The 17,632-nt window shown below is 55.7% G+C and overlaps 1 long non-coding RNA gene across 4 annotated transcripts in view; it reads right to left on the reverse strand.

Moving 5' to 3' along the window:
• Window positions 1–1,996: 1,996 nt before the first annotated feature.
• LOC121091878 overlaps window positions 1,997–17,632 on the reverse strand; it is a 121,341-nt gene continuing 105,705 nt past the window's right edge. For 3 of the 4 annotated variants that reach the window (XR_005829067.1, XR_005829068.1, XR_005829070.1), the window contains exons 3-4: window positions 11,087–11,241; window positions 8,149–9,625 (exon numbers count right to left, since the gene is read on the reverse strand). This is a non-coding gene — a long non-coding RNA (uncharacterized LOC121091878). Of the gene's footprint in view, window positions 2,326–8,148; window positions 9,626–11,086; window positions 11,242–17,632 lie in introns of those variants that run through there. The other variant, XR_005829069.1, reaches the window with a different exon arrangement.

The raw sequence follows: 17,632 nt of genomic DNA on the forward strand, positions 1-17,632 counted from the left end.
GCCCCGGGCCCTAGCGCCCACCCCCACCCCCCGCACCGAGTGCCCACGGGCCCTAGCGCCCACCTCACCCACACACGCTGCCGCCGGGCACAAAGGGCCGGGCTCACACCCCGCCTCCACCGGGCGGCTCAAGGGTATTGGGGCCGCCCGCCCCGCCCCTTCGGTGACTCCACGTTTTCCGTGAGCGCGGAGCCTCCTCACCCTCACCTCACCGTGAGCTTCCGGGGCTGAGACCGCCCTGCCCGGGGGCGCCCGCGGGCCGTGCCCGCCGTGTGCCCCGCACCCCGCGCCGTGTCCCGCACGCCCACCGGCCCGGGGATCGCTCCTCTGCGCTCCCCTGCAGGGAAACTTCCCGTTACCTGGCCTGGGCACGGGAGCCGGGAGCCCAGCGGCGCTGCGTCCCGGGTCCAGCCGGGGTACCCCCTGCGCCTCAGCTCTCGTCCCCCCCACCCCCTCAAGCTGTCGTCCCGTCGTCGTGTGTGTCGTTCCACCCTCACCCCCCCCGTCGCCGCCCGAGATCCCGCTGGGTCCAACCAGGCAAAGCGATGGGGAGGGACCCCCCCCTCCAGCCCCCGCCGGGGACGCCGAGCGGCCCGGGGCCAGTGCCCGGCGGTGCAAGGCGAGCATATGCCCCGAAGAGCCCAGCAGCCGGACGTGCCTCTGGTTTTCTTTTATTTTTTTCCCCTCAAAAGAAAGAGGAGGAGAAAGAAAAAGCAAGCCCACCCGCCAGCCCCCCTCGTTAGCTAAGGTGCCTTTATGCTGGAAGAAAGGGCAGATGTGCCTATTGTTCGCCCATTAACAATAACGAACCACGCCGGGCAGAGTGCAGCGTGTGCGCGGAGCCGAGCGGCGGGAGGGACGGGGCTCGCCGCGGGAGAGCGGCGGGGCCGCCGCCGGGAGCACCGGGCGGGCAGCGCACAAAGGCCACCCCGGCCGCCGCCGCTTCCCCCCGCTCCGCCGTCGGGGCCCCTCGCCCCGGCGAGGCCCGGGGACAGCAAGCAGGTCCCTGCCGCGGCGGGGCTCGCCCCGGAGGCCGGGCGTCTTTGGCATGGAGAGGGAGACAGGGCTGGAGCACCTGCCCCGGCCGAGCCGCCGCCGGTGGGACGCGGAGCGAGAGCACACCGTTCCCCTGCGCGGCTCCCCGGCGCGACCCGTGCCGAGCCGGTAACGGGGATCCGTCACCCTTCCTTCGCTTCGCCTAAAGCTCTGAGGGGCCTTCCCTGCTGGGAGCCCGGAGCCCGCTGCCAGCGGGCCACCAGCCCCACGGGGAATGCGGGCTGCAGGAGCAGCGGCTGTAACGGGTCCTGGGGGGGGAGTCAGCCTGGGATCCAGCTGAAATTAAACCCCGGGGTTATTTCTCGGGGAGCTGTTGCCCACACTTCACGGCCAAGGCCTGCGGAGGTTCCCCCCGTGCGAGGGCTAGCGCACCGCCCGGGAGCCCCGGGGGCCTCGCTGCTTCATCGGCTCCGCGAGGCTCCGCTCCTGGAGCTCGAAGTCCCGCGGTAGCGCCTGAAACAGGGGGCGCGGAGGGGCTTGGGCGGGGAGCCCCGCCGTCGGAGCCTGGCCTCACTCCACTCCTGCCCTGGCCGTCGGCGGGGACACGCGTGTCCTCCCCACGGGATGCGAGTGGTGGGGTCTTGCCCGTCGTCCTGCACCCCCGCCCCGCAGCCGCCCGCAGTGAGCCCCGCAGGTGAGCGGGCGACCACCCGCTGCCCGCCTCTCGCCCAGGCATGGCCGTACGTCGCGGTCCCCCGTGGGGTGCTCACGGAGGACCGTGCCCTGGGAGACCGGCGTGGGGGCCGCTGTCCGGGACCGGCCATGTACGTGTGCGTGGCTGCGTGTGCACAGCCTGTGCGGGTGTGTGTGCGGTCGGTCAGCCAGAAACAGCCCCAGACGTCGGGCAAACTGGCAGGAAACTTCTAAAATCACAGCTATGTACTAAACATGTTGTTGGGTGGACGGCCCTAGAAGCGAGCATCGTGAGCTTTTTTTCCCTATAAAATCAGAATTTCCACGGCGGGTTTATCTGTTTTCTGCAATTAATACACACACACACACGCACGTACGTATTTGTAAGATTTCAGAGCCGTAGAACCGCGTCTCCAAAAGACATCCGTTGCTCTCCTCCGTTCATTTTCCCTGGGTGCACGAAGCTCCTCAGTATTTTATTTTGCGCTAAAAAATGCGTACAGATCCCGCACAGTTCCTACCTCCCCGGTCACTCCTCCACCCCTAAACGCTTCCACATCTCTCTGAATTTTTGTTACGTTAATGTTAGCAGTGTCTCCATTTCTTACAGCGAGGGACAGCTGGGGAAAGGTGCATCTGCGAATGAAGAAAGAAGAGACCCGAAACCTCATCAATGATCTCAGGAAATGTTTAGGATAAAATAAAACAAAATTATCGGCTGTGATTGTTTCCCAGGCCAACGCCAGTGATGCCACGGATCTAATCGAAACGTTGTCATCTTCTTCATTATCAGTATCTGTATACAATTTACAGTGTAATTAAAAATATTTTATCTCCACGCGTTTAGCGATTGGTTACCAAAGCAAACATCATAGCGAATACAAGTTATTCCCCCGAGTTTGTAGGAAATTACAGCATCAAATTTTTCTTCAAGAAAGGAGGGTAAAGCCAACCCTGCACAATTTGGAGAGTCCTGTGACATGCCGGCCTCTGTCGGGGTTCAATCTCGAACCTTAGAAAAGAGCGGCCGTAGCTTCGCACCCACCTCCCCCCAGTCCTACGCGCAGCTTTTTTTTTTTAATTTTTTCCCCGTTACTTTCCGGGGGCATCCCCACGACGAAGCGGCCCTGGTGAGCAAAAGCCGCCAGTGCGGAGGACAGCGCAGGATCGACGGGGCCGCGGTTCCCCGACGGCGCCCGGGCCCGGCTCGGCCGCAGGATGCCCCGGGACCCCCCGACGGGCTCGCAGGGGCCCGGGCCCGGGAGGCCGCACACCGCCCCTGCTGCCGGCCGTCGGGGGGTGCCCGGCCGTGGGCTCCCCTCGGCGCGGACCCCGGCACGGTCCCCCCGCGGAGCCTCCCGCCCCGCCGGCGGAGGGGGGAGCGCCGGGGAGATCATTTCGGTGCGCTAATCAATTACTGCTTGTGCAGTCAAGTACCATATATTTAACAGAATAATCGTTACCGCCCTTAAGTCTTTATTTGATCAGCAGATACTCGGAGCGGACTTAAAACGCAACTTTGCTTGTTTGAATTGCGTTGCGTGTGTGTGCTTTTTAAATCCGAGATAATGACACCATGAAACGGCCGTAATCTCCCGCCTGACGCCAGCAAACACCGCACGGGCAGCGGGACTCGCCCGGACGGGGCGGCCCGGCCCGGGGCAGCGACCACACCGTGCCGGAGCGCACCGGGCAGAGTTGGTTTTGGTTTGGTGCATTTTTTTTATTATTTATTGTTATTATTTTCCCTCTCTTTTCTTCCAAAATTTTAACTACTTTTTAAAAATGGCGTGCGTGCGCGCTGCCGCCGTCCGCGCCTTCCCGTCCGTGCGCGGCTCTCCCGCGCCTCCTGCGCGGTGACAGCTTGCGGCACCCGGGTCCCCTCGCACGGGGGAGCGTGTCAAAGGTGACGCTCGAAGGCTCCCAAAGCCAACAGCTGCCGGGGGGGATTAACTTTTCCAGACTTTCCCCTGTCGAGCTTCTTGGAAACTTGCTTGGTGACAAAAACATACACATCTGTCGGGGGCAGGCAGAGAAAAGAGGGCTGCTCCGGCCGGGGCAGGGGGGGAGGGCCGCCTTCAGGGGAAGCTGGGGCGCCGCAGGGGCTCGCTGCGGGTGCCCGGCTACCGGGGGGGTCCCGGCTGCCCCCCGCACCCGGGCTTCTGCCCGAGGGGCGCCCGGGCGGCGGCAGCGCGGCGGCCGCGCTCCCTCCCCGCCTGCCAGGCAGCTCCCGCCGCCCGCCCCAGGGCGCGGGGGTCCCCCTCGGCTCCCCTGGAGCCCCCCCGGGGCGGATGCCTGCCCGGGCCGGGGGAGATGGAGCGGGGAGCGGGGCACCGGGAGCCCCGCGGGCTGCAGGGCGCTGCCCCGGCCGAGCCGCCGCGCTCCCTCCCGGCAGCCGCGCTCTCCCTCACCCCCCGGAGCAAACCGCAGCGCTTGTTAATGAAGGAACTTATGGAAGATTGCAAAAACACCGTAAATAATTTAGCATTGTATTTCAGGAAAAAAATAGCTTTCTTAAATCATCTCCTCAATATAACTTGCAGACTTACAGTATGGCCCTGGTAAGTCTAAATTTTTAAAGTAGCAATATTCAAAGAGACAGAGATGTCTGTATTAATTATTTATCCGCTGGTGCCTTCCTTCGTTTCTAACTTATTATTAATTAGGCGCCTCTAGTCTTTCGCAGAGAGCTCCGCAGAGCCAGTTGCAGCTTTAAATATGAATTAAAAGCAAATCCAAGCTACTGTAATGCGAAAATTATTCCGTGTCTTCTATGGCAGAGATGAATAGCTGCGCAGATCAATACTGTGAAGCTATGCTCCAAACGACAGGGTTATTGATAGCTTATATTAATGATGTTAATGATGGAAAAAGGAAAACAAGAACCCGACCAACTTATAAACTTTTTATCTGCTGAAACCCCGCAATCAAGCGGACAGGAGCATGAATTAAGGAGGCTGCAGATAATAAGGACATTATTTATGAAACCGGATAAATGACTTCTGATAGTTTGAAGCGTTTGAACCCTCCGCTGCCGCCGCCTCGGAGGCAGGCTGGGACCGGCCTGGCGCAGCCCATCGCCGGGGCGGCCCCGGGGTGGGGGGAGGGATTCACGCGTGACCCACGCGGTGGCGGCCGCGGCGGTGTGCGCCCCGTGCCTCAGCTCCCGCGAGGGTGCCCTGGGAAGCCTGCGGGAGAACACCCCGCGGGGTGGGAAGGACCCGCTCCCCGGGGACACCCACGGCCAGCCCGGCCCGGCCGGCGGCCCGCGGAGCCTGCCCCCGCGGCACGGGCGGCCCTGCTCGGCCGGGGCAGAGCTAAGGGGAACGGGAGGAAGGGGGGGGGGGGGGGGGGGGGCGCGTCCCAGGCCTGGAGCTGCTGCCCACGGGCACTGCGGGCACGCGAGGCTGGCCCGGGCCCTGCCGCTCGTGGGGCAGCACCTGCCGTCGGGGCCCGGGGCCCTTCCCGCGGCCCCGGCTGTGCCGCCCGCAGCGGGCCGGCCCCGGGGCGGCGGGGTCCCTCCCGCTCCCCCGCGGTACCCCGAAACCAAACGGAGCCTCCTGCCCTGCGCCAGCCGCGGGTATTCAAATACACACACGGTAACACAATAGGGATCAATAGCACTCCAGCGAACACTATTAATCTGGTTTATTATTTAGGGAAAGGTGCTATTAAAAGCCCCGCTGGTGGCTCCGAGGTGACGCTCCGCCAGCCCCCGGGAAGGGCACCTGCCCGCGCAGGCAGCACGTGGCCCTGAGTTATCAATTAAGGCAGGGACACATTTTAATCAGGCAGGGCTGCTCGCAGCGCCCTGGGTTTCTGAGCTGAGGTCTTTATTAGTTACATGTATGAGCGAATATAGTCGCTCATCTTTTTTTTTTTTTTTCTCTTTTTTTCTTTTTGTTTTCCTCCTCCCCCACTCCTTTTCATTTTCTCCTTTTTTGCTCCCCTTACCCGGGTGCCAGACCCAGGGCTCCATAAGCTGTTCCCCGCTCTAATTAATTCCTATTAGACATTTTCCCGCACAATGCTCTCCAGTGCCTGTCTTCACACATTTTATAAAACGCTTTGTCTAGATACCGTCTCAGATATGCACAGTCAAGCTCATAGGTAACATTTTTTCAATGCTTTGAAAAGCTGCTGTCTTTAAGCAGGGTTGGTTTTCTTTTTTTTTTAAATTTTCAAATTATTATTTTTAGAAACAGCTTCCGCCAGGAGAAACTCGCACTTGTTTCCAAAAACAATTCACAGCAGATAGTGTAGATATCACTTAATTCCTACAGAAATCAATGTGAAAATTAGATTTATTGGCTACTTACATTGTTAAAAATGACAAAGTGCTGCCTTTTATTTTCATAAAACCAGAGAAGACCGAAAATCATTTAATAAAGGAGCCACCTAGTTTAATTTCACTGTAGGTCTCTTGCATCGAAACCAATTATTCGAGCCTCTCCCTCATAAACTTGCCTTCCATTCTAGTATTAAGGACAAAAATAATATTCTCAAAGAGAGTTAAAATAGTAGCATTTATTTGATGGCCGTAAAACCTTTCACGCCGGTAGCTGAAAGGCACCGTGTAAATGAAACAGCACCCGCCCTTTCGAATAGCCTGCTGTCCCCTATTAACCGCACAGGTCTGTTGAATTCTCTTTGCATTTTTTGAAGCAAAATGCACCCCCCCCTCCCCTTTTTTTTTTAATTATTTATTTGGCGTTCTGGGGAAAAAAGGGGGAAAGCCAAAGGGACGTCGAGAGGACGGGCTGGCCGCCCAGCGCTGCCAAGGCGGCGGGGCCGGTCCCCCGCCCCGCTACTTGTTGGTTTGGTTGCGGGGGAACGAAATCGACCGGCGGGGGCGGCCGGGCACCCCCCCCCCCGGCGGGCAGCCCTTGCACGCCGCTGCACCGGGGCGGCCCCGTGCGCGCCGTCGGGCCCGGCGCAGGCGGGGGCACGCTGCCCTCCCCGCCCGGCCCCAGCGACGGGCACCCCGGCAGCGGCCCCGGGAGCGACCGGGCCGGCGGGCACGGAGCCGGGGCCCGCGGGGCTCAGGCAGCGCCCAGCTGCCCAGCTCCGCGGCCGCGCAGCACCGCGCCTCTCCGCTTCTCGCGCCGCCGGGATTTAGGATTCGCGCCCCGACCGGGGAGAGCGTCGATAAAATTCTCCGTATCAAATGAGCAATCATTTGTTGTGGTTACGTGTTGGGTAATGAAAGATGTTAGCGGGATCAATAAAAATGAAAACACTTTTACTTACATCTTGAATTACTGTTTTAAGGGGTGAGCTGTGGTGATGCAACAAACCAGAGAAAGATCTACAACCATCAAATGTCTTCAAATGAAACCGGAATGAACGCGTGTCCCCCCGGGCTCCCCCCTGCTCCCGCCCCATACCCCGGAGGTCTGCGCGCCCCGCGGCCGGCTCCGCTCGGCGCAGCCACCGCTCCGCTCTGTTACTATTTTGAAAGGAAAACTGCCATCTTCGGGGGTGTCTAAAGGTCAAATAACAGGTCGTAGCCCGAGGCAAATGGGAATTTTAGAGAGACGCGGAGCCAGCCCGCTCCACGGCATCTAAAAGCTTTCCCTTAGCTGTCGCTAAATAATAAAGTATCTCCGTCTCCCCATCATTTTTTCCTGTGTACAGCGACACGGCGGACACACGCTCAGGCATCCGTGCGACCGGTCTCTACAGCTCACGAACCTGCGGAGAAACCAGCCCGCAATCGATTCCCCCGATCCGCGAGAGCCGTGGTACCGCTCTCCATCCCGACTAAAGCACAAGCGGGGCCCTGGTTAGCAGGAAATTATCGGGATCGATTTAGGGGCCATTCACGCTGAATTTAGCAAGGAGCAGCCCCAAACATGGAGGCTGCCGGAGCTCCGGGACCGCTCTCGCCTCGGACGCGCCGGCGGGCTGCGGCCGCTGCCTACGCCGGACTGCGCGGCGGCGGAGCGGGCGCGGACGGTGGGAAGGGGCCCGGCGGCGGGCGGCGAACAAGCCGGTCCCAGCCGCGGCCCCACGCCGGGGAGCGGCAGCGGCTCCGCGGGCGCGGAGGCGCCGGACAAGGCTCCCTCCCCCGCTCGCCCGAACCCCGCTCCGCGGGCGCGGGGCAGGCTGCGGCCCCCGCTCGCCGCCGGCCCGCCCGCTGCGCGCCCGCTGCGCGCCCGCGGCCGCTGCGCCCCGCCCCGCCCCGCCCGCGGCCCTCCGCCCGCTCCGTGCCCCGCTGGGCACGCTTACCGCGCCGTCCGCCGCACGCCGCCGGGACGGGCATCCGCTGCGGGCTCACCTCCTAGGTTTGCCCCCTAGGAGGAGAAAAATCATAAAAAAAAAAAAAAAATCTATCTGCATAATTTCAAATGAGAACGAGAAGAAGAAAAAGAAGAAAAAGAAGAAGAAAAAAAAAAGCAACTGCCGTGGCTGCCACGCCAGTCCCGTTAAAAAATAAAGCACCAAACCCTCACAAGGTGTAGGAGAGATCTTTTATTGGACCAACTTAAACGCAAGAATTTACAGCCAGAATTACACGTTCTTCATCAGCCCAACACGCACCAGAGGCAGAAGCATTGCCAGCACTTTGTGTCTTCCCCGGGTCTGCAGGAGCTGAGCAGCTTTTGGTGGAGGTGGGGAGTGGGAGAGAGGACAGACCCTCTTTCCCCGCCCGAGAGCCTCAGTTTGTGGCTTAGGTAAAAATAAAAATAGGAAGTAAAAAAACCCCAAAAAACCAAAAAAACACCACACCAAAAACCCCACAACGAAAAATCTCTCCAGCGCCCCATTTTGCTCCATCTTTAAGTCCAGTCCAGGATCAATTCTCTCCCTTACATCCCCAGTCATAAACAAACAGCTTCCAGCTAAACCTTTTAAAGGTTAAAAGGAACAAAAAATAGAAATAATAATCAAGGGCTTTTTTTTTTTTTTTTTTCCTTCTCCTTCTGCTTGTTGGACAGCGCATTTTGGTCAGTCTAGCCTTGCATTTAGGGATGCTACTTGCATTTGAATAGCTGCCTGGCTGGTTATGGATCGGGAGGCTATGAGAGGAATCAGTATGCAAATTGGTTCAGTTACAATCGAAGGGTTCGATCTGGAGAAGGTGCCTGAGCGGAAGTCGCTGTCAGCCAGCGGTGCATTAGGCTGCCATTGCCTGCGCCGTCTGGGCCTGCTCTCCCTTTCCCTCACCCTTTTTTATGCTTGTGTACAGGTTTCTCCGGCGGTAATTAAAACATACACACAAATCAGGGGCTGCTGCATATCACGTTGGTGCCTTTTGCAGGCTGCGGGCGCGGGGAAAGGGGGAGTGGAGAGAATATATCTCTGCGCTGCTGGGGTTATTATTATGCAGCCAGGGTGAGGCGATCAGTGAAATAAAACATTTATAAATGGTTTCGTGCTTACAGTAGGAGAGGTGGGCCGGGGGGGCCTCCCGGGCGCTGATCACACAGTGCAGGCTGCAAATCGATAACCCTTTCCTTGTAATCCCAGTAATTGTGGGAATCACGGCTCCCTGTTAAAGGGACAGCGGGCTGCAGTGAGGGCTGCGCTTGGCAGCCGGGGGGCACAGCCCCTGCCCCCGCAGGGCCACCCAGGCCTGCCTGGTTCTGCCTGGAAGGCAGTTGGCAGGGCGGCGGGCAGGAGGCAGGGGCAGGCTCTGGCCCCACCAAGGGCCACTTCCACAGGCCCCTGTGCGGTTGCAGTAAGGCCCCTGCTGTCACCTGTGGCATCCTCCACCAGGGCAGGACATGTCCAGCACCCCCGGCTTGAGGCATGGCAGGGGGAGAGAGCAGGCAGGGGAAGGGGCTGGCCGCAGTACCTGGGCTCCCTGCGGCTGCCGCACATCCCAGTGGCTCAGCCCAGCTCCTCGCCTTCCCCGGCTCTGGCACTGCCAGGAGCAGCGGGAGGCCTTGGCCACTCCGTCCCAGTCTGGTATCATGGATGTAGTGATGTTCTGTTGCATGGCAGACGGATGGGAAGAATGGGTGAGGTGCTGGGGCTGGGCTGGCCCCCCAGGGCTCCCCAGTGCAGCACCCCATGCCCAGCCCTGCCCGCTGCCCCGTCCCCATCGATGTGCTGGGCTGGGCAGTGGTGCCACGCAGCCTCGGGGGCAGCCGGCGCGGGGGGTGTGTGGGCAGGACCGCCAGGGACGTGGGGCCCTGCTCCTGCCCTCTCCCTGCCGCTGACCATCTGTCATTCAATTAGGGCTGGGAGGCAGCTGAGGGGCTGTGGGGAGCGGGGCTGGGGGTCAGCGACCCTGTGCACAACGGCCTGCTGCCTCGCAGACGAGAAAAAGTTCAAATGTTAAATGCTCTCTGGCCCCAGCTCATCCAGGGCACTCTCCTTTGCAGGCAGTGGAGGGGTGAAGGGCATCCGTCATTAGCACTTAGATTTCAGCTCCGAAGCTGACCCTGCCTTCTGTTGGGGGATTTTGGCCTGAAAAGCCTTAACCCTTCCAGGGCATCCCGCACCCTCCTCGGCCCCCCGTGTGGGCAGCCCCAGGCTGGTGTTGCCTGGCCGTGCTGCTCCCTGCAGCCCCCCTGGCGGCCTGGGGCTGCTCCCCTGGCACTGGGTTTGGAGAAGAGGAGGGATCCCCACAGCCCTGCCCCGTGGCCAGCCTCTTCCCCGACCCCACCAAAGGGCTAAGCCAGGGCAACAGGTCTCGGTGCCAGCAGGGAGCCACACTGTGGAGCCCTGATGGAGGCAGAATGCGTGCCCTGCCCACCTACGGCTGCATCTCCTGCGGGGTGACTGATACCCCTTCCCCTTCTTACAAACAGACCAGAACAAATTGATGAATTGAGCTTTCACTATGCTAATTTGGACATTATAAATATTTAACTATCAACCCTCAGCCAGCCAGAGAAGGCTCCACTCTTCTTTACATGCCACTTAATCTAAAGTAAATGTTTGCCCCAGAAGTGGCTGGGGCAATCTGAGCATCCCATTCCCTGCTCCTTCCTCTCTCAGGGGAGCTGAGTGAGTGCAAAAGGGGGGGATCTTGTAGTGTTTGACTCATTTCTGAGAGCCTCCCTGATGGCCTTCTCGATTTGGGCATGCTAAGAAGCTAAGTGGATGCAGAGACACAGCATTGCTCTGGCTAGGAGGATGCTAACGCTGTGCTCCAGCTCTGAGAGGGTCTCTGGTCACACCACCCAACACCAGGGCTGTTTGTCCTGGAGCAGATTTCACATATATTCAGAGAGGGAGAGACTCCTGACTTGGGATTAGGGCGACGAAGAATGAGTTTCTACTTTCAACAGGAACTGGCTCCTCCGCCTCATGCAAGCTCATGTTTATCATTCCAGTAGGATAGTACCTACTAAGAGAACCCCCACGGCCTTAATTCTGAGGACAGATTATATACCCCTCATGTCATCAACATCTGATAAGTTTTCTTGTTTGATACACTTACCGTTTGCTGCTGAAGGGGAGTAGTTTTCTCTTTCAATGAGGCAGCATGTCACAAGTACTTGTTAATGATTGCAGAGCCTTGTTTTTTCTGAAGGGCTTGAGCAGCTGTTTGGCACCCTTGGCTGGAAAAATTTTACAAGGTGTTCACCTTGGAGGCTGGAGGAGCAAAAGAAAATGTCACTCAGTGGTGCAAGGTCTGTGAGGCTTCAAACAGCTCAGCTGGGCTTGTCTGGCAGTTTTAAAGCATTTGTGTGGCAGCTGTGCCACTCACCCAATGGGTCAGGCCTTGGGAAGCTGCCTTTCTGTTTTTGAGCTCTGTTAATTTGTTAATGAGAAGCTTATGGTTACTTATTCTGGCTCTGTCTCTCATCTGCTAGCAAAAAGTGAAGTTCTTCTTTAAGGAAGGGTGTGCTGGCATTTTGGTACCCCCCTCAGGCTGGCACCCTGTGCCACCTCACAGCCAGGGCTCACAGCCCCACGTGACAGCGCCCTGCCTGAGCACAGAGTGTGCCACGATAAGGTGAAGGCTCATATCGTGCTAGGTGTGTCAAGAAAGTATGGGAATAACTGGGTTGTCATTACCTGAGAGTGAACAGGGACTTGACATCAATCCCTAGACACAAGAACAGGAAATCATGTTCCGGAATGATCCTGCAAATCTGGGTAGCTTCCCTCCCACCCTCATCCTCCAGTTATTAAGAAATGCAGGGGCTGGTGGTGTATTTTTGTGCTCACTTGTTCTCCCTTGCCCAGGACAAGTTGGCAGCAGCCTGGTAAGGTCCTGGGGAAAGGGAAGATCCAGCCGGGGAGAATGCCCTAAGCTCAGGCTGCAAAAGGGGGATGGATGCTGCACCAGAGATGCAAAGCACTAGCTACTTTGCTACAGGGTCAGATATTGGATTATCAGCAAAAGTTAATCCCAGTCACATGATAGATCTTACATTTGCTGTCATAAAATCTATCATTATTTAATAGGCATGGAAATCAAATTCTTCTGTGGACTATGAAGCAGGAATCTTTTAAAAATGTCTGTTTACCACCACAGACAACATATTGATCATTAGTTTTGAGACCTCACAGACAATTCGGAGATGTGTGTGAACACAAGCTGGCAGCTAGCTTTGCTGTACTCACTGTCCAGAATCAAACCCCTCCACATGGCTGCGCACCCAGCTTTCCAAGCAGGTCAGTTTTAACTACTTTAAAGACTAGTGTTTTGTTAAAGACAAATAACAAGGAAATTGTATGGTCTCAATCTGCCTTTAGTTGTGCTGCTGTTTGCAATGATACTGACAGGTATACACAGTGAGGAGGTACACTCCTGCCTTTTGCCACAGAAGAAAAGCTACCTTCTCTGAAGGTGGCTGACCTGGTATTTACCAGTGCAAACAGCCTCATTTATTCTGGCAGCATGAAGGGGCTGATTTCATCCTAACTTGAGTCAATGCAAATTGTTTCCATGGTATTAGGGGAACTGAGCTGGGTGGAAGGTGGACCAGTTTTTGGGTTTTTTTTTGCTTTTCAAAGGCTACAAATACTGTTTCCATCCTTCAGCCTTCCCATTTCTGCCACAGGATCCCTGGATGGGAGCTGTGGGATGAAATTGAAAGGAAAAGTCACAATGCTGATGCGGGGCATGTGGGACCTCCAGCGGGTTACAGCATTGTCCCAGCACCCGGGCTCCTCCAGTGGGTGACAAAGGGGTCATGCCTCTTGCCATGACACGCCTCTGTGCCATGTGAGGTAGTTCAAGTCATGAGAAAGAGCTCTCCTGGGTAAGGACTATTAACCGCAGGTGACTTGTGATGTGCACTCCATTTCCTGATAGAGATGCTAAGCCATTTCACATAGATTGCAATACAGCCTTTATAGAAGTCTTTTTCCCAGTCCACATTTGTGGATGCCTCGGGGCACTCCATGAGCTGCCACAGCTCCATGGTCCCCAGGTTGAGGCCACTGTGTCCCTGCCAGCCAGTGGCACTGCTGTGACACCCTGGCACCGAGGAGAGCGGAGCAGCCAAGCGCTATCTCCCTCTAGCTTGAGAATTCACACAGTCTTTAATCTGCTCATATTTTAAAGTGTGGGGATCCCATAAATCCTTCCACATCTGGGATCGCTTGTAATGGCCAGTGTCAGGAGTTTACAGAGGAGCTTTCCTAAGATCTAGCGCCCAGAATCAATAGCAGCTGCAATTCCAGGCAGGGGGATAGGTTGAATCCTGATTTGATTCTCAGGTGTTTTCAATTGTATTGCCAGCAAAAAATTATTGTTGTTAAGCGATACTGCTGGTCTGCTTGTGCCTTTTGAAGTTGCCTTTATTTCTTTGAGCTCAGATTCCTTGAGATCTTCTTGCTGCTCCGTCCCCAAACCCTCATGTATCTAATAAACCTGACAGCTTCCCAGCAGATGTCTCCATCTTCTCCTTTATTGAGGAGACAGACTTCACTGGAGAGTGCATCTTAGCATGTGGGGCCAACACAGGCTCTTCGAGAGCCCCCAGAGGCCCAACTCATCTGCTCCAGCCATGAAGGAGCAAGCGGACGTTGCCCAGCAAATCCAGGCAGGATTTGAAACGTCCAGGAGTTCACATTCCCTTAATTTTCCATTTTCCCACTTGCTCTTGCACAGTGCAGCTGACAACATTAGCTCCCATCTGCCTGGAAGCATGCATGCTGCTTTGGGCTGAATTTTTGGAGGTTTCAGCCACCTCACGTCCCTACGGGGACTGCCCCTCATCATTAGCATTGTTCCCCTTTCTGTCTGTGAGGAGCACTGCCAGGGAGCACCAGGAAAATGCAGCCAGGAGGAAAGGGCTCTGTTGTGTAGCGTGCCTTTGGCCTGGGTGGCGTGGGTGCTGGCCAGGCTTGCTGGCCAGCCTCTGCCCTCTCGGCAAGGCCTTTCCTTCGGGTCTAGGCTCAACCGCAGACAAGCTGGGGCCAGAGTCCCTTGGCTATCCCAGTTTGCTCTGAAGTGCCTACATCTGAATTCCTTGTGAGTGGAAGAAAGGAACATGGAGGTGATGGGCAGCATCTGTAATAGGAAATTGCTGTCTGCAGATGTGTGTGTGAAGGAAAGCCTGTGTCAGACAATGGTATCAAGGGATAAATTCCACAAGTGAGTGAATCCATCTGAGTGTAAGACACAGGTTGTGCATTTTCCTCAAGAAGGAGCTGAACAGCTTCAAGGACATCAATCCACTTTATGAATGACATGGTTTCCCTAGTGTTGCCCATGCTTATTCAGTAGGAGAGAAGACAACAGGCAAATAAACAGAAATCTGGCTCATCTTGGACTGTTTTGTGAATCCTTACCCCCTTTGCACTTAGGTGGAGCTATGCTGGGAGATTTGCTTGAATAAGGAGCTTGATTACATTCCTCTTTCAAAGGAGCAATGTGAGAGTGTCCAAGCTGAAACACCTTCTGGAAAATGCAGCCTTCTCTCCTGGCTTCCTCTGCGGGTGGGCGGTGTGCAGTGGGAGATGCTCCAGCTCCTTTAGAGCAAGGCTTTGCCCATTGAATACAGCGGAAAGCAGCTTGTTACTACCTCTAAGAATAGAAATTTATCCTGCCTTTGCTCTGAGCAAATGGAAATCTGATTGCTCTTTCTAATCTTCCCCTGTACACCTGGTGTTGCAGGGACCAGCGACAACCTGGCCCTGATAAAGACTTCAAGAGTGGACCTATTATCTGTATCCCAGAAACACTCCGATCATGTGGGAATAGTTAAAGGTAAGAAAATATATAACAGGTCATCTGTCTTTCAGCTATAGTCAGCTCAGAGGTGGAAACAGATTGACACAGCTGGATGCAGCCATCACGCTGGAGCCTGCAAATGCCGGCCAGCAGCGCTGCAGCAGGCACTGAGCGCAGCCCGCGCCTTTCCCTGGAAAGCCGTTTGTCTGCGAGGGGTTTGGCCGTCGGCTTTGGAGAGCCCAGCCAAAACGCTGGGGTGCTTTCTGCTGAGCCTGCTCCAATGAGTTGGTGAAACCTAAGATGGGGTTTGGTTCTCTGTCCTGTGGGCAGGTGACCGTTCCTTGATCCGGCAGCTTCTGCGGCCCCTGGCACTGCCCTGAGGCCAGTGCTTGTTGGCAGAGGCAGGGAGCAGGTGGTGCCTGTGGGCCAGGGCTCTTGGGCATTGAGGGAACGCAGATCCTCCCAGCCACTCGGCCCTGATGCTGCGGAAAGAATTGCCCTGGGAAGCAGCCGGATGCCTGAGAGGTGCAAGCCTGCATCTGCACGCCGCTCTCAGGTATTTGCTCCTACACGGTATTGTTGTGGGCAGGGTGTAACCCCTGGCCTCCAGTGCAGACGGTTGCATGAAAACAATTAATCTTTTGGAGAGCAGCAAATGGAAACATTAGTGCCTCGACCCCAACACAGGTAAGCGTCACTGCCCGGTGCAGACTTGTGTGCACAGGGAGCTTTTGCTGACTGCTAGCTTTTGGAGGCTGGTGGGTCTGTAAGGAAGGGCAGAGAACGCTGGAGACAAAGCAGCACATTCGTCCGAGGCGAGCACTGGGGCAGGAGCCCCGAGGAAAGCCGGGGAGCCCTGCTGGGTGCGGGCTGGCCGAGGGGCTGGGAGAGGCAGGCAGCAAATACCCCTTGCTCTGATTCCTGTTGCGGAAAAGGCAGCAGGACACGGCTGTTTGCTCCTGGTGGATAACCTGGAAGCTATCTGACAAATACCCCATCTTCACCTATTTCTTATCCCAGGGGGAATTGACCATCTGCAGTTTTGCTAGCTGTGCTGGACAGGAAGGGGTAGTTCATTAGCAATTTATACGTTTGGTTTGCCTCCTAAAATGGATCCTTCCAGCAGCAGGGATGTGTCATTTCCCCTTTGAGATGCTCCTGCTTTCCCAGCAGTGAGTCCCGAGCCAATCACTCTCAGTTTGAGCTGGAGTTACCAGCGTATGTAAATGACGTAAATAAGCTGCAGGAGTAGGGTCACATAACCATTTTGTTAGGTCCTGCCTACCGTTTTGTTAGGTTCACGGATTCTGACAGAATATTAGCATGTTTGCATATGTAAATGTGTTAAAGAGAGCATCAGCTGAGGGAATACATTAAACTCAGTCATCCTTCCAGGCTGATTTAATCTGACAGCACCTCCACTAAAAAAATAAAAAGCATCAGTTTTCCCTTTGTGACTTGATGTACAGTAATTAGCTTGTTAGAGCAGGAAACACCTCCTTTCATAATTGATTTTGCACCCCTTTTACTTGGATATCTCTGACAAGCTGTTTCTAGTTCCCCAAGGACACCATCAGTACTTCCCCTGTGTTTGGAATTTCATGAATGTGAATAATGAATATGATTTATCCCTCCCACACTCCCATGCACGGATAATATATGTAGCCAATTTGTGAACTGGGCCTTGCATCAGAAAGATCGGTGTCAAAGTATTAACAGTGCAGTGACCAAGCGTGCGCAGGAACTGGGGCACAGCTAGGCAGTGATTTTCTGGGCATTAGCGAGATGGGAACAGGTTGCACCATGTGTTTGTCCACCGGGGAGGAAAAAAATGGAGGAAGATTTTCTGAATGGCCTTGTGTATCTAAGTTAGCATGCCAAATTGGTTGCTTATTACAGCTGGCACAGTGCCTTAGTGGGCTAATGTGTTAATAATGTGTAATGTTTCTCTTAGGCAATGGCACCACTCTTCATTAGCGCTCCTCAAGCCCTGTCACCGTTGCTTAGCTCGACATTTTGTTTCTGATGTTCGAGTGAGGGTATTTGAAATCAGGATTTCAGATCTGCTAACACATGTCACACACTCTTTAAAAATGGATTTTAAAAGGGCCTCGATAATTTTATGGCTACTAATAACATTTGTAGCTATGTGAGCTAAGCTAATGATAAGAGTAATCAAATTTCATGTTTCACGGCATAAAATGAGCAACTGTAGGGGTCAGGAAGGTATTCACTCCCTGCCCTCCTCCCCTGGGAACCACCGTCTTTTCCAGTTGGTTCAGTAGATGAGCAGTGTTTGAGATGTGAAATAGCACAGCGCTGCAGGAAAGTTCAGGCTTTCGTGCTGCACAGAGCAAAGGATCTTACACGCGTAGGAATTCTGGGTTTGGTTGGTAAATGGAGTGAAACGTTTGAACGATATGTTTGTTTCACACCAACTACCTTCTGTGTCGGCATCAAATGCACAGGGCAGGTTGTCCCCATTTTGGTGGGTGTTTGCTCAAGCCCCCTGGACTCGGACATAATGAGACTCCTATTTCTGAGCAGCGCTAGCACGGCCAGGTAACTCACGTCCTAAGTCTTCGATCAACGAAGGTGCTCGCTTACACTTCCCTCACGTTTCTGTGTTTCCACTCACCATATTAGAAAGTCTGTTTTGAGCACTTTGACACTGGGGATAACTGCAAGAGGCAGCCGAGGTGGCCTGGAACCACCAGCAAACACCTTCCCCTGCCGCCACCACTGCAGGACCACAGTGGGAGAAGCCTCGGTGCTGCTGGTGGTTCGGGCACGAGGCTGTGGGGTCATGGGGGGGTGCAGGCAGCTCCAACCGTCCCATGCCCACAGTGTGGC

This window comes from Falco naumanni, chromosome 7 (genome assembly GCF_017639655.2).
Source record: "Falco naumanni isolate bFalNau1 chromosome 7, bFalNau1.pat, whole genome shotgun sequence".
NCBI lineage: Eukaryota > Metazoa > Chordata > Aves > Falconiformes > Falconidae > Falco > Falco naumanni.